The sequence below is a fragment of the Podarcis cretensis genome (genome assembly GCF_951804945.1).
Source record: "Podarcis cretensis genome assembly, chromosome: 1".
NCBI lineage: Eukaryota > Metazoa > Chordata > Lepidosauria > Squamata > Lacertidae > Podarcis > Podarcis cretensis.
Genome location: NC_137170.1, coordinates 88,072,636 through 88,089,669, shown reverse-complemented (window position 1 = coordinate 88,089,669; position 17,034 = coordinate 88,072,636). Strand labels below are relative to the sequence as shown.

At 43.3% G+C, this 17,034-nt stretch overlaps 1 protein-coding gene across 4 annotated transcripts in view; it reads left to right on the top strand.

Moving 5' to 3' along the window:
* Nucleotides 1–17,034, top strand: part of CRYBA2 (crystallin beta A2) — a 31,099-nt gene that overhangs the window by 904 nt on the left and 13,161 nt on the right. For 2 of the 4 annotated variants that reach the window (XM_079969596.1, XM_079969594.1), the window contains exon 1: nucleotides 15,284–15,342. The exons of 1 other annotated variant lie outside the window; for it this stretch is intronic. The gene's annotated coding sequence lies outside the window, so the exon portion shown is untranslated. Of the gene's footprint in view, nucleotides 1–12,489; nucleotides 12,745–15,283; nucleotides 15,343–17,034 lie in introns of those variants that run through there. One more of the 4 variants, XM_079969595.1, reaches the window with a different exon arrangement.

The window sequence follows — 17,034 nt, the reverse complement described above, 5'->3', positions numbered from 1 at the left end:
TCCAGTAGCCTGTCCCCAGGCTATTGCTGTGCTTGCCTCGCGTCGAGCCCCACGCACAAGACCTGACGTGAATGTTTTGTTCGTTCGGCTCGCGTTAGGCAGGTCCAGCCTATCTGCAAACACGTGGCATGCCTGTGCAGTGTAAATGGGTGACATGCATGTAGCATACATACCTACATATTGAGCTGTGTGCTCACGGGGCATCATGTGCATCCTTAGAGCCTTGTACACCTGTGCCCTCCTATTGCTTCAACACCCAGCCTCTGCATCAAGTAAGCTACGCTTGGCAATACAGCCTGTCCAGGAAAACAGCCATAGACAGCCTAGGCAACTTTATAAAAGGCTTGGCTTGGCCACCACAAGCCTTTTTCTGAGCATGGCTATAATGGGATATTTTGGAGTTGTCAGCCATCTTTGTCTTGCATTACACAGCAGCTATGCTTGGGAAAAGGTTTTATTGAAGGCTGCCAGCACTTGGAGGAATCGTATGTTCAGAAAGACAATGCAGTTTACAAAGGACACCTGTAACATTGCTGCCTATTTTGTCCTCTAACTACTTTATCGACCAACTGAATTTTGCCACTCTTGTTACCTTCTTTTAATGCCTTTGACCTCCCACTAATTGCAAGTCCCATTAGGCTCATTTTGCAGAAAGAAACTGAAGCGGAAACTAAACAGTTTGCCCTCCATTCCCAAAGGGATTCTGTGGCAAAACTAGGATTTTAATTTGGCTTTTAAGGGTATTTCTACTGCGCCCATTATTCCCAATGCCAGTTCATCCACATACTCCTGTCCTTGATTATGAGCACTTTGGATTGGATCTTCTTGGCTGGCTATTTTAGCTGCTTTGTCATATACAAAGAAAAAATTATCATCACCCAGATACTGTGTTCTTTAGCCTTGTTGTAGTAAAAAAAAGAATTGCTTTCCATACGGTAATGGGGGAGGAAACAGAGTGGAATGAAGATGAACACATATGAGTTTTCCTCCTTTCACCAAAACAGATTCCCGGGGGGGGGGGGACCTACTGAAAGAGGGTGCTTGTGTGAGGTTCAAAGAGCAGTCAGCAGTCCTTATGTATGGATACAGAATCAGATTAATATTAAGGGATGCAGTTGTGGGCTGCTCAAAGAAAACTTCTGCCTTCCAGTTGGGAAATCTCCAGCAACAGTTCCTCTGAAAACCCTAGAATCAGGAGCACGGATGCATCTCCTCCATATTTACCTGAAAGATCGGAAGTTACAAGAGAGAGAGAGAGAGAGAGAGAGAGAGAGAGAGAGAGAGAGAGAGTTGCAGGGTGGGCTAGGGAGTGTTCTTCTTAGTCCCCAGTAACTTTATCTCTCACATCAGTCCTTGCTACCTCAAGCAGAAACTGGAGAGGAGATTTGCATCCGGGAAGGGAGAGCCAACACAGCCTTCAGTTTTGAATAAAAATTACCTATGAGCCAGCTATTTTGGGACTAGCCAGGGTGCAGCGATAAATTTGCTTATCACCAGGGATGAGAAAAGATAACCAAAGAGGGCAACAATTCTTATGTGGTCTATGTAAGAAAAGTGCTGCTACTGCTATGGTAAAAAATGAGGGAGAGTGACTCCAGTAAGGACTCCAAATGAGTTTTAGGAATCACATTTTTAATGTGACTATCCGAATCTCCAATCCTATGCACATTAACCTAGGACAAGGACCAAGTCCCATTGAATCTAATGTGTCTTACATCTGAGTATACATGACATAGATTGTACCATAAATCTATTGAATTAAGGGACCTTACTATGAACAATCATAGCTGCCTATGAATTGTGCACTTTCCAGATGCTCTCCTTGAATCCCAGCTATTTAAATGAATAAGCAAGTACTGTACTGTATTTGTTTAGCTGCATTAACATTTTAACTTTTCACCAACCAAAAGTAGATAACAATGGTTCATTGACCCTAATTTCCATCTTGGATATTTTGTTTTAGTTTCAGACATAATTCAGTTCTAAACAATAGGTACCCTGCAGCAAAAATCATACTTTAGAAATCAACCAATTTTTTGTATATACAGTATTAAGACATCTTCATGCGGACAAATTTGCATTTACAAAAGGTTTGCTTTTCCCCAAAGCCCTTTTTTCCAAACACATAAACAAGATAACTATCAGTTTCAAATGCACCAACAAGCAATTTTTGACTATAGAACACACATGAATATTTTAGCAATCACAACCATGTGAATTACTCAGCTTTCACAGAACTTCTTCAAAAGAAGATTGCCAATCTTTACCTGGCAGGGCCTTTCTGCTTTTGAACCGCTAGGTAACAAACAGAAATTCAGAAAAGTGATGCTTTTTCCAGCATCAAATAATGGGGAAAGTTTCCTCTGCCTGGTAAGAAAAAAAGGAACAACCTGAACACCTGGACACAAATAACAGACAACTCTCCACTACATTTTGTTTCCTTTCAGGAAAGTACAGTTGGGCCATGAGGACTCCTACCCTGTCCCTAGGGTTTCTAATTTTTCCACTAGCCCCAGTAACTGTGCTTTTAAGATAACTTGACGTGCAGATGTTAGTAAGTTATACTATTTTCCTTCAATGCTGCGAAAAGCCTCATTTGCTGATTTCTCCCTATCAAGCTGCTGTTACAGGCACAGAAGCTGGCCAAGTAGTTTCTTTCTGGTGAGTGTGTTTGTGCTTCGGAGATTTAATATGTATGATCCAACTGGCAGAGCTCCTTATAAAATCATACTTACTGGCTACTGGATTTGGTTCACTGGTCACAATGCAGGTCCACAGGATATTTGCCCTATGGTATCCACAGTAGGGTTGCCAGCATTCTCGACTGGAGACAGTGCTTAAAACTTTGCCTCATTACACCAAGAGACAATACAGCAACCACACAGCCTACTCTGTTCTTTCACAAATCCCTTCACCTATCCTCTTTCCTGTCTACTATTCTGTGGCCAGCAGGAACCATAAATTAAACTCAAAACCAGCAAGGAAGGGGTGTAAGAGGAAGAATAGGTTGGAAAGCACAGAAGTTGCAGACAACTCAGGACCTTGCTGCAGCCTTCCTCAATCTGTTGCCCTTCAGTTGTTTTGGAACACAACTCCTATCAGTCCCAGCCTGCATGGCCATAATCATAGTCCAAAACATCTGGAAGGCAACATGGTTGGGTGCCTTATACCAATTAATAGTACAGACATTATACCTCGCAATGAGTTTGGAACCTTAGTGGAGAGCTTTCATAGACCGTTACTCTGCACTTCTATTTAATCTACATATTAAAATGACATGTTGTCAAGAACATAAGAAGGCCAGGCCAAAGGTCCTGCTGGATCCGGCCAAAGATCTATCTAGCCCAGCATCATGTTATCACAGTGGCCTATAGAAATCCACAAGCAAGACCTGAACACAACAGCACCTCCCCATATCATTCCCAGCAATAAGTATTCAGGAGTGTTAGAAAATCAGATATATAATCTAATTGCCAAACGGCACCTTAAATATAGGTTGTGATCACCACAATGGAATGTCTAGGCATGTGTTTTGGGTATTTTTTGTAGTGGGGTTTATTGTTATTATCGATTTCATTTCTACACTGCCTTATATTAAAAAAAAACAAATCTCAAAGCGGTTTACAACACATTAAAACATCAAACCAAACAATCCAGAATAAAACAAATTCACGCTTCAAGGAAAATATTGTGACATTTTGCTTCCCCCAACTGCCAATCTGGCATCCAGAGATTTCCACATGATCGCAATTGGACCTGTACTAGTTGCAAAATGTACCTGGTGCCTGACTAATTTCTAACACTGATTCAGAGACATACTGCCACAACAAATGGATGCAGAAATATAGGCATCCTCCATGAATTTGTCCAATACTCTCTTAAAGCCATTCAAGTTTGTGGCCATCACTACTACATCCTGAGGCAGCAGAATCTATTGTTTTACAACATGCTGTGTGAAGAAGTACTTTCCTTTGTTCAGAATTTTCCAGCATTAGAGAGTGCACCTCCACAGGCACATACCTCCATGTGGTGGGAGTGCCCCAAAATCCAACTATTCTGGACAACAGCCATATGAGAAATATGTAAAATAACTAAGCAAGTATTAGACATCACCCCAGAATTGGCCCTACTAAACATCTTCCAAGACAACAATGCCCACTTACACCACAAAGAACTCATAGCCCACCTAATTTCAGCAGCCAGAAACACCATAACCAGACACTGGTGAGACCTGTCAGGAGTAAGCATGGACCAATGGTACCAAATAGTATGGGAAACAGCCCTACTAGAAAAATTAACCAATAAACTGAAATGGGGACAAACAGAAGATGACGCCTTTACCCTGGTATGGCTCCCCTTTATCACATACACAGCCCAACAAGGCAATGACAATAATTCACCAACAGCATACAAATCAATATGGCTAACCTGATCCAAAACACACGCCACTCACACACGAAAACAAAGATCACCACAGCCAATCACAAACAAACAACCACACCCTAGGCCAACCCCAACCTCTCTCACCACCAGAAGAACACAAGTGAACAGCAGAGAAGCTGCACGAGCAACACTGACACCAAACCCTACATACATTAAGCAAAATAGAAACATCGCCACCCAACCCCAACCCCATTCATCTCCCCCCCACACCCCTTTTCTTCCTAATGTCTCAACAAATGAAACTGATTTGTAAAAATGTTACATGGAAAAAATATGAGAGACATCACACATACTTCTGTAAATCAAGAAAATCTTTAAAAATAAATAAATAAATAAATAAATAAATAAATAAGCATTTTCCAGCATTCATCTTAGATAAAATGGCCCTGATTTTGATTTCTAGTATTACGAGGCTGAAAGACTTCTCCTTCATTAAGAGGAAAATTACCACAAAGTACAGCATGAAAACCATGGTAACAGTTCTGCAGTTAAGACAGCAAAAACACCACTTACATATGTATCAACATTTACATGTTAATGGGTACCACTTAAATGAGACACCCCCCTTTCAAACTCATGGGTTAGATGAAAATCACCATCTGTATAATTAAACCTTCTCAGGAAGTTCATTCACCCCATTCAAACAAAACATTTTCTCCTTCCCCAGAAATGGCAGTGAGTCAGAGCTCAACAGGTGGGTATTAGAAAATAGCAATTACAATACTATTCAGAAAAAGAAGCAAAAAGAAATAAAAAGCTGTTGGTCACTTCAAATATGCTAATAGCAAAGCCCCCAATACAGTCTGAACAAAATGATAAACAGCCCACATATATGTGTGTGTGTGTGTTAAAAATACTCATCTGACTGTTTTGAGCCAGTCTCCATTTGTTGAAACAAACTGATAATTGAGAGCCAGGTCCCCTAGGCATTTAACAAAGAGTGTCTCCTTAGAAGGTACCGGTAGTCCCACTGAGTTCAATGGGGCTTACTCCCTGGTAAGGACTGTAATCTCAAACAGCACTGCTATCTGTTTAACCCCACCAGTTTAAAACTGTCTTGACAAGTTTATTTATTTATGGCAATATTTTTCCTAGCTATGCAAATCTGTGCCCTTTTTTTGGGGTGATATATAAGCGGCCACCTTGTAGACACACCAACACATTTAAGCTCTCTCTCTTTCACTTGAACCATGTATGGTTTTAACTGCTTAAGAGAACACAAATCTGCTTCTTCACAAATGGGATGCCATCTGTTTTTTATGGAAGGAGACTGTGCTTTTAATTGCTATTTGGCAGGTAGGCGCCCAACAGGCAAGCCTTTTTCATTTATTTATTTTTTGCATGGAAATGAAATTATGATGACAGCTGTACTTGTTAAATTTCTATTACGCTGTAACTGCAAAGGGCATAGAATATTGGTTCCTAACATGGAGGCAACCATATGCACAGATCAGGGCTGCTCCCTTCAGATCAGTTCCTCTTTTCTCCTCAATCTATCAGATGCATTCTAGGAGGCCTCCCTCCTAGCAAATTGAAAATGCTTCAAGCTTTATTTTAGGGTTGCCATGTTTCAAAAAGTAAAAACCAGGACATCCTGAAAACTACACCACACTTCATTTACATAGATTCTATTTAAACGGGTGGCGCTGTGGGTTAAACCACAGAGCCTAGGACTTGCCGATCAGAAGGTCGGCGGTTCAAATCCCCGTGACGGGGTGAGCTCCCGTTGCTCGGTCCCTGCTCCTGCCAACCTAGCAGTTCGAAAGCATGTCAAAAGTGCAAGTAGATAAATAGGTACCACTCTGGCGGGAAGGTAAACGGCATTTCCGTGCGCTGCTCTGCTTCGCCAGAAGCGGCTTAGTCATGGTGGCCACATGACCTGGAAGCTGTACGCCGGCTCCCTTGGCCAATAAAGCGAGATGAGCGCTGCAACCCCAGAGTCAGTCACGACTGGACCTAATGGTCAGGGGTCCCTTTACCTTTTATATTCAGATGCAACCTGCACTCACTGGCATTCCTATTATTCCCACATTGCCTTTTGTTTTCTTATGCACTAAAGTCATTTCACAAATCTCAACCAAAGTCCATCCTGTTAACTTTATCAATTTTTCTGCCTATAATTCCAAGAATCCAAATATCATTCTTCAGGATTTTTCCTTGCATTTCATCCCTGAAAGCATTCTGAAAGTATTTATTTTTTAACTGTTTCATGATATTCCCCTGCCCACCAGTGACTTTTTAATAATGAAAGTGTGATAGATAAGAGTGAGATCCTGTTATGCTGCTGTTTCTCCCTTAAATAAAACTAGTTAATTTTATGCTTTAAGGGAAATGCATAATATTTAGTTAAGATTGCCAACTGGCCAGAAAACAACTGATCAGCTCCTGTGCCTTGTAAAACAGCTTGAAATCAGGTGATTTCACACCACTGTCACCTACTAATGTTTCCATTAAAAGCACAAAAACAGGAGCTACTTTTTTCCAAGTTGGCAGCCATGTCTCTAAAGTGAAAGCTCCAAAAAATGATGCAGAAGTGACCCGAGGGAGGTAGTTCCTTAAAGGAAGAAAGAATACAGCTAGATTCATAAACTAGAGGAGTGCATGGCCTCCAAATAATCTTTTAAACTATCAAATAGTTTTTCAAAAGGTATTTGGTGTGTGTGTGTGTGTGTGTGTGTGTGTGTGTGGTGTCACCTGTCACAGATGATCAACAACATACCTAAAATAGCTGTGACACCCCTAAAATGTGGTTGTGACTAGCACAACTACATTTCACATTACGCATAAACCAACGGGAACCAGTGTGCATTTATTATATGCACAAACACAGAGGTTGATAAGAAAGGCCTTCATGAAAGGCTGCCTTTTATTCTAGGTATCATAGAGTTTTATGAAAAAGTAGGGTATATACGTTAATTAACATTACACAATCTGTGACTGTTATTTCAGAGCACTGCAGCTCCATTACATTTCATCGAACAGAATTCCAGATTTGCAGTGTCTTTTAAGAGAGAGAGAGAGAGAGAGAGAGAGAGAGAGAGAGAGAGGCGCTATCTTTGCTCTCACTTTGTTCATTGGTTTCATTGCAGCATAAAAGACAGAGCAAAAAGACTTGGCATGAAGTGACATTTAGCCCAGAAGAAGGAAGGTCACAAACGAGTCATAAGGAATGTTGGACATGGAGAGAGGTAGGTAGGGCTGCCAAAGTCCCAAAGAAATATGTTGCTCTTTTATTTCTGCACTTTATGCTGTCCCTTGTCACAGCTCCTCATCAGGAAAGGTTTTGTTTTTTAACCTGGATATAATAGAATTGAAGTCAGGTGTGGTGCCAACATGTCATCCTTGCACAACAGCTGGGACTCTAGGGCCGGCCATTCCCAGCCCTTAAAAAGAAGCCCACCTAGTCAAATTCAGTCTTCTTCTCTACGTCTCTTCAAAGTACAGGAAGTGCTGGCAGGGGCTGGACTCTGCATCAGTGCACCCAAGTTGTCCTGTGTTTTTCAGACTTTTGATCTGTATCTTGGGTCAGGGTAAAAAGCCTGCCCAGACAGGGAATGGGAGGGTAGTGGTAAGTTTCCGCTTGTCAGGGTAAGGCACCAGGATGTGGTAGCTAGGAGTTAACTGTGGCATGTTTTGTGGATGCATCCCTGAGCAAACAGAAAGCAGGGATGCAAATATAGCTGCAGGTAGTCCTTCATAGGGCAGCAAGATACAAAGGAAGAAAAGGCTTGTGTGTTTAACAGGTCTTCTTGACACACACACACAAATTGTTTAGCAGATGCAGCTTGCCATGCAGGGGTGATGAAATTCCCTCTAGTGGTCCCACCCACTCCAGTACCTCTCTGGGCAGTCATCTCTTCTGCCCCTGTGGAGCAAGGCTGATTTGGACATGGTAAGACTGATACTGTGGGGGTCTATGTGAGACAGAAAAATCAAACATGTTTCATTTTATGTCTGCAAGTCAGAGGCACTCTCCATGGGTATAAAAAAGGTAAAGGTAAAGGGACCCCTGACCATTAGGTCCAGTCATGACCGACTCTGGGGTTGTGGTGCTCATCTCGCTCTATAGGCCAAGGGAGCCAGCGTTTGCCCGCAGACAGCTTCCGGGTCATGTGGCCAGCATGACTAAGCCGCTTCTGGCGAACCAGAGCAGTGCACGGAAACACCGTTTACCTTCCCGCTGGAGCGGTACCTATTTATCTACTTGCACTTTGACGTGCTTTTGAACTGCTAGGTTGGCAGGAGCAGGGACCGAGCAACGGAAGCTCACCCCATCACAGGGATTCGAACCACCAACCTTCTGATCAGCAAGTCCTAGGCTCTGTGGTTTAACCCACACTGCCACCAGCATTCCTCTCCATGGGCATAGCCAGGATTTATTTCAGGGCAGGCTTTATGTTGGGAGGGGCAGAACCAAGTTATCCGAGACTCAGTTGGTCAGTTAAGTGTTTTTATTTATTAACTTGCCCCTCAGCCCCTCCCCGGCTATGCACATGGCATTCTCCCATATCAGTCTCTACAACAGCAGCAGGCGCCACAACCTTCCAACACCCCAAAAGCGCATTCCACCATTGTCTCCCAAAACAGACAGATGCCAGCAACCAAACAGATGTGAGTCCATGGTGTCTGGAAGCAGCTGGAGAGAGACTGTTGGAGTTTATAGTGCAGGGCTGGGCTGTGGAAACCCTAGAGAAGGTTTTAGCTGCTATAGAATTTCTTTCGTGTTAACTGCATGGTGTGATATGTGTGCTCATAAGACTCCAGGGCAAGAAACTTTAGTGATTGATATCTTTTCAATTCCTAGCAGGTCACCTTAACCCCAACTAGCCAAGGACTGCAACCAGGACTCCTAGGCTCCAACCTACAAGAGATGAGACAATAGTTTGGGAGACAAGGAGTGGTTGCAGAAATGAACCATGTCGGGGGTCAACCAGACTAAATATGTTGTTTGTTGAGGAGTCCACTTAATCCACCTTTGACAGCTGGTCTCATATTAATGTATTTTTGAGGAGTTGGGTGGCAAGAGAGAGACCAAGGATCTAGATCAGTGGTTCCCAACCTTTTTTTTGGCCATGTGCCACCTAAGCATCTCTAAAATCCTGACCCCCCCCCCCCGTGACATATAATTTTTATTATTCAAAAAGTGAATTCTTATTCATGTGGAGGAAGCATTAACCGTTAATAACTCATTCTCGAATTGCCCCCCTTAAAATTCAAATTGTCCCCGTTTGGGGTGTGTGCCCCATGTTGGGAACCATGGATTTAGATAATAATATTTACCCTTCCATCCCCAACCTAAATAAGGACTGCCTTTCTGGTGAAGGAAAATACCAGAAAATCACCTGGTGGTATTTTACATTAGCTGAATGGGTTAACACCCTGCTTCGTTAGTGCTGTGGTCTCTACTGGAAGTGGCCCAGGCCCAGCAGCTGCTTAAAAAAATATTAAATGATGAGTGTTTCAGACACAGATCTTCAACATCTTATTTTAGTTTGGCCTCTGCAAGTTGCCAACCAATTGGCAGCCAATTTTAACAAAACGTTAAAGGGCACCAAACTATCTAGGGTAAGCATGCATAGGCTTGGGCTACAAGGCTTAAAAATCAGTTATAACCCTGGGCCAGTTGTTTAGGAATTTTATAAGCTTGAAACCAAAAGGTAAATTCACATAGCAACTGTAGGGGCTAAACTAGAGCATAACTTTAGAGCTGTGCCCTTTAGCTTAGGTTGTTGTTTTTATTTTTACAAAAATAGGCAATGCAGAAGGCCAGGCCAGTTTTCAGTGCAAGTGAGAGGAACTTTAATCCTTTGCTCCGTGCTATGATCCTGATCTGAAGTGTGCAAGTCTGCAATTTGAATGGGGGGGGGGGAAAGCTCCCATTGAACCATGTGGCATAGGAGCTAAGAACATTACAAGCTGAAATGTTGCTGGTTTAAATCTCACCTGTCAGCATGAGCTCACAAGGTGGCTGAATGAGGATGAAATATTCAGCCCCTCTATCAGGCAGGGTTGTTGTTCCCACCGAGCTGTCTGTCTGGGCACCCTCAGGCAATAGGATGTTCTGTTCTCACTGTACCACAATCGTCACCAAGTACAGGAGGGACAGATCAACCCGCTAGGGTTTCATTCATGAGCTATCAGAAGCAAGTTTTATTGCTGATGCTATCAATGGTGATTGTTCAGCACTGCAGAATATCCCTCAGATTCTCTCCCTGAAGCCATGTCTATTTTCCATACTTTAGGATTGCCATTTTATATATTTTAGTGGCAGAAGCACTGTGCACCCTTAAGAGCTGCTGGAGAAGCAGAAACTGCAAGCAAAACATTTTCTGCTTTCATGGTTCCTTGCTGGGAAGTGTTTACCTGTTGATTTCTGCCAGACAAAGTTATTAAGAACACAAAGCCTTGGATAACATTTCTGCCAAAGCCTTAGGGTTACCAGCTTTCTGAGCCTTTAACAACAGTATAATCTGCAGAATCGGCTTTTTCCATGCTCTGGAAAGTTGAAGTCAATTCGAAGTCCAAGCAGTTGCTGATTGATCCCCCCCTTTTTTTCTGGCCAGTTATTGGCAACCCTATGAGAACCTCAATCCTATCCAATAGTTTCCTTGTTACTCCACTCCTAGGCTTAATTGAAAATGACAGATACGGTATATTGTTTAGAAGACCAAATGGCTGTTAAGTGAGCTTACGTCTATAATGTAGATAAACTCAGAGTTTGTACTCAATATATATGGAAAAAGCCAAAAGATTATAAACAGTCTAGAATTAGCATGGTTGCAAACCCTACAACTGCAGCTTATCTTGAATGACCCTATAATTAAACTTCAAACTTGCAGATCACATATATGGTACAAAGAAATGGTGAAAACAGTAAGTTATAAGTGCCAAGGAGTGAAGTCACAAATTTATTCCGTATTGCTGGGGAATTAGATGGGACTTACTGGACTGAGACAGATCTGCGAGACTGACATAAATCACAGATACTAGCGCAGGATTGAAAAGAAGTTAGAAAGAGGGTGCCTCTGGGGAGGATTCTAAAGGCTGGTGGGTCAGCAAAAGACACTGTCTTGCGGGCAGAAGAGGGGACGGTCAAGGAAGAAAAGAGCTGGTTTGAGGACAATAGAGGAAGCCAGGGTCCAGAAGGAAGACACTAAGAGGCACTAAGAGGATAATCAAGGAGCCAGCAAGCCAGGAAGAGGATCCCTCTGCAGACAGTTGAGGACAGTGGGCTAGGAAGAGAATCCTGCCCCATGGCAGGCAAAGAGAACAAAGGTCCAGAAACAGAGGCAGTGAATCAGGCCAGTGGGCCTGGAAAAGTGATGCTATGGACAGCCAAGAGGCTAGTGCAGCAGGAAGAGCTTCTTTTTGGGTAGCGTGTCAGAGGCCATTGGCCAGAATGAGGGTCAAGGAGTCCACAGGCCAGGAAAAGAGGTACAATAGGAACAGTCGAGGCCAGTGGTCAGTGAAAGAACCACTATGGAGACAGAGGCTACTGGGCTTGAAAGAGGATCAAGAAGGCCAGAAGGCCAGAGAAGGAATTGCTGATGATCATGTCAGACCAACATCCTTCCTTCTCTGCCACACCCAGTGACCCTGAGTGCTGAGCTAAGGAAAGATAAATGCATCATAACAGAAAAATATCTGGGGAGATTATATTTGCCATAGTTTACAGGTTTGTGTATTTGAGAGAGAGGTGATGGTGCCACAGCCCTGTCTACACTACCTTTCTTCCTCACAACCATCTCCAAGGCAGCTGCCAGGAAGCATGATAATATTTTTTTTTAAGGCAATGGTGAGTGTGAAAGCTCTGGAGGGATGGGAGTGGGAAATGTCCATACCTCAACCCTTATTAATTACTGCTGCTACTAATGGTTGTTGATTAGTGGTTGTTCCCAACTTCTAATCTTTGAAGGTTCTGTGGTAACCATAGAGGAAAATAACAAAAACTGCTGCTCTTTCAAGGTTCCATGTGTTACCATGATCACCATAGGGGAAACAGCCCCTCTTCTGGAAGTGTGCTACCTAGCAACTGGGCCAGGTAGCACTAGAGGTTTAGGTCCCCATGTGACGAGAAATTTCCCTACCTGCTCTGCTAAATAGTCTGTTGCCCCTGATTCTTCCCACCAGCAGGGCTGACCACTGAAGGTGGAAATCATCCACTCCCTAAGCTGTAGATATTCTGCTACCAACACAAATTAGGGTGTTTATTATTATTCCGTTTCCATCAATTTCACAACACCAGCACCACATTTTCCCAACCCAAGCCCCCTTTGAAAACCATCCTTTACTGACTACAAGGTAATATATCATCAGGAAATAATAGAGGACAAGGCTTCAACTAGGGTGCCCAGCTGAAACAAAGAGGACTGGGTTCCTGTACTTTGAATAGTGAAGTTCCCTTTTGTGTACAATTATTCTGAGTTTTGCATAGGGTTACCAATAACTGGCCAGAAAGGGGGGGAATCCCTCAGCAACTACATGGACTTCAAATTGACTTCAACTTTCCGGAGCATGGAGATAGCTAATTCTGCAGATCATGTTGTTGTTGTTGTTGTTGTTGTTTAGTCATTTAGTCGTGTCCAACTCTTTGTGACCCCATGGACCAGAGCACGCCAGGCACTCCTGTCTTCCACTGCCTCCCGCAGTTTGGTCAAACTCATGTTGGTAGCTTCGAGAGCACTGTCCAACCATTTCGTCCTCTGTCGTCCCCTTCCTCTTGTGCCCTCAGTCTTTCCCAACATCAGGGTCTTTTCCAAGGAGTCTGGCTAAAGTATTGGGACCTCAGCTTCAGGATCTGTCCTTCCAGTGAGCACTCAAGGCTAATTTCCTTCAGAATGGATAGGTTTGATCTTCTTGCAGTCCATGGGATCTGCAGATCATACTGTTGTTAAAGGTTCAGAAAGCTGGTAACCCTAAGGCTTTGGCAGAAACGTTATCCAAGGCCCCCATCATTTTTAATAGTTGCATAGAAGACATTTCAGTATATGGTTGTTTTCTTAGTGCTGCCTGAATGAGGGGAACAACTGCACTAGCTAAACGTCCCTGTTTGACTCCCTCCTTGCCTTAAGGATAAAATACAAAACCACTTTGTTAAGACTTTCAGTTGAAAGTACTGTTGACATGATCTGCTGCTGCTGCTGCTGACGATGACCTTAAATGATTCTGTTCTGGAGCCTTTCTTTTTACGTGTGATTCTTTTAATAGTAATGTTATATTGTGTTTATTGTGCTTATTGAGGCAAGCCACTTTAAGCACTAGAACAGGCAGGATAGAAATTATGATTATACAAAATTATGAAGAAATATAGAAGCCTGTTCCTTTGTTACATCTGAGTATCCTAACACATGCACATATGCTCATGAAAATGCTTGCATCCTGTCCTATATCTAGAGTTACCACATGTAAAGGAGAACCAGGACCCTGATTCTTTCAACAGTTGGGGCTGCTTTTTTTTGAAAGTGTTGTATTTTCATTCCTAAGTGACAATCTATACCTGTGAGCATCCCCTCTTATATACAGCCATTTCAAGATACAGGAGTCTTACCCATCTTTACATCTGGCTACCCTTTGTACATGCATTAACACACACATTTAGCAAATCTATAGCCAAATGCCACCTCCGATGTCCACATCCAAACAACACACAAATTCCAGCCTGCACCCTCTAGATCCACCAGTATTTTAGGACAAGGTGCAGAACCTGGACCCCAAAGCCACACATAGCTGTTGCCTGCAGGGAAAGTGGAGATGGGGGCAAAAGGGGGATAAGCTGAAGGAGGAAGTGGGGAAAAGCTCTGCAAGTGATCAGACCTCTAGCAAGAGCAATCTGTCCCTCCCTGGACAGATCACTGAGAGGGCTGAAAAAGGGAGAGAGAGAGAGAGAAAGAAAGAGAGAAAGAGAAAGAAAGAGAGAGAGAGAGAAAGAGAGAGAGAGAGAGAGAGAGACAGACAAGGGGGTGTCAGAAAGGGAAATAGAAAAGGAATAAGCCTGCTCAGTTTTGGCTCTGACCACACTAAGCATCTGCACATTCCCTGGGGGAATGTTGCTGACATCAACATAAAAAGTTTTACCAATCTGTATTCCTAATTTGGGGCATCTCTCAAGCTACCTGTACCGCTGCCAGTTAAAGTCCCTCTTGTTGGGCCCTGCTGAGGCGTTTTGATACTGAGGAAGGAAGCAGGACCTTCACAGTGGTTGCTACAACATACTGGTCAAGTTTACAGGAAGAAATCCAGTTGTGTCCCTCCCTCTCTCTTGACATGCAGGGGGGGGGGGAAATACAATGCACATATTTTGGGGGTAATTTTTAGATATAGGCATTCTAATTCCCCCTCCCCCAAGTCCTTGTTTTTGTTTTAGCTGTGAAATTCCATCTCACTTTTTATCACTGTTGTTAACTGCCTCAAGTTTGAGAGAGGTGGCACACTTTTTATTTATTTAAACAAAGTAGTTCATAGAGTGTCACTTCTGTGAGTTCATATGTTTAGGGTCTATCTATGCTATACAGTTCTATGGAGCTAGGAGGCTTCCGCTATGGAAGCGGCATCAATTAGAGACCCTTGTTCAGTCCCGGGAGTTCGGCATTGAGACATCATCATCTGTGTGGTAACAGCTGGCTGGTCTTTTGTGGCCTTTCAGGTGGATTAGTCCCCATAGCAATCAGAGGCCAGACAGGTAACTTGATGTTCTGGGTGGGGGTGGGAGAAGCTGTGCTCAGGATATCAGCAGGTCTGTTTCCTTTCACACTGTGTACCAAGGGCAAGGGTGTGTGTGTGTGTGTGTGTGTCCCCAGTGTCCAAATACAGAGAAACATTAAGCTGATGCTCTTCCTTTCAGAGGTCCCTTCAGAGCCTTCCTCTCAAAAGATCCTTCTCATAAAGACATCTGGGGAGTGGGTAAGAGCATGTGCTTTGAACTGGATGCCCCTCAGACCAAACAGCTCAGTCAAGAACTCAGTAGGTGCCTTCGGCGAACTACTATCCTCCTCAAGCTATATAATATGTGGCTAATCATATTGGCCTACCTTACAGGGGCATCATTAATGATGCACGGTATGTGTGCTTTGGGCTTTCTAGAAAAGCACTACATACATATTTTTATTTATACTGTAACGCACCTACAAAATTTGGAAGTAAAAGTTCTTGCAGCAATTGACTGAACAGAGTGACAAAGGCAGTTTTCATGCACTATCAAGCAACTTGTCCAATAAGAGGTTATTGGGAACTGGACAATAGTTGTTCAGTACCTCTGTATCCAGGGAATCCCTCTTGGGAAGGCAATGGACCATTGCCTCCTTAAGGACCAGTGGCACCTTCTCCCTCCTGCGACTCACCCATGTGGGCTCACCCAGCAACACCCTTTCATCTGCCTTTTGTAAGCCATGATGGGTAAGGGTCAAAAGGACACTTAGTCAATCTCCTTCAAGCAGCTTGTCTGTATTCTCAGACTGCAAGAATTGAACTTGATCCAAGGTAACCTGACCAGATGATGCTGGTCATGATCATTCCATCAACTCAAGGAACAAACCAATCAGCTAAACAGTATCTTCACTCCAGGGAGGGAAGAGGATATCAGTTTGGCTGGGTACAAGGAGAACTGGGTGTGAAGCAGACCAGAAAGCTGAGAAGCAAGGTCTTCCCAAGAAATCTGGCCCTGTGGGCTGGCACATCCAAATGTCCCTCCCTTAACATCATGTCCCTTCCAAATACTTGTGTTGAACATATGTCCATATGTTGCTGTGATAGTACCCTTTTATTTATTTATTTATTTTTCACATTGGATTTCCTCGCCACCTTTATATAGCCAAAGTTAGTGTTATGACTTGAAGGGTTATATGGTTCGCATCTTGGAAGAACATCTAACATTAAGGGGTTCAGGATGGGAAAGCCTGTGAGATGACGGCAGGAAAGGTGTGGATAGGCAGATGTATTTTGGAAAGTAGAGGTAAGGCTGCCACCTTTGTATGGTGTGGCTTATGTCCCTTTAATAGCTGCAATATGATGAAAAAGCTCCTAAAGATGCAAAGACCTGCCTAGATCTGGAAATCTAAAGGGAGTAGTGAGCTCCAAAGGGGCACTATAGAGGTAACAGACTGAAGATGGGGTCTCTCCACAAGAGGTCCTAGAGCTCACTGCCCTCTTGGGATTTTCAGATCAGGCAACCTGTGAGGATGATGAGGCAATGAGCGATCAGAAACTTATAGTGAGTGAATGAGAAAGAGGCGACTGGTCATTCCTTAGCTTAACGTTCAAGAACATTTGTGCTGGAGTGAAGGAGTGTCAGAAAAAAACAGAGTGCCCTGTCCAGAATGCTGCCAGTACTCCCTGTTGGTCCACAGTACCCAAAGTGATAAATAACAGATGGTGTACTCTGCTTTTAATAAGCTTTCCTTGTATTTGGAATGGATTCAGTGGGCCGGACATCTCTTAGCTCTTACTGAAGGAGATGCTTTTCCTGCCACCTTAGCACCTGGCTGTATTGGGGTAAATGACAGGCTGCCTGCCCTATTTGCATTTCCTTCCTAAGGCGGCAGGATGATTTGTTAGTGAAATCAGATGGCAGAAGCAGGGAGAGAGTGTGAGTTGGGG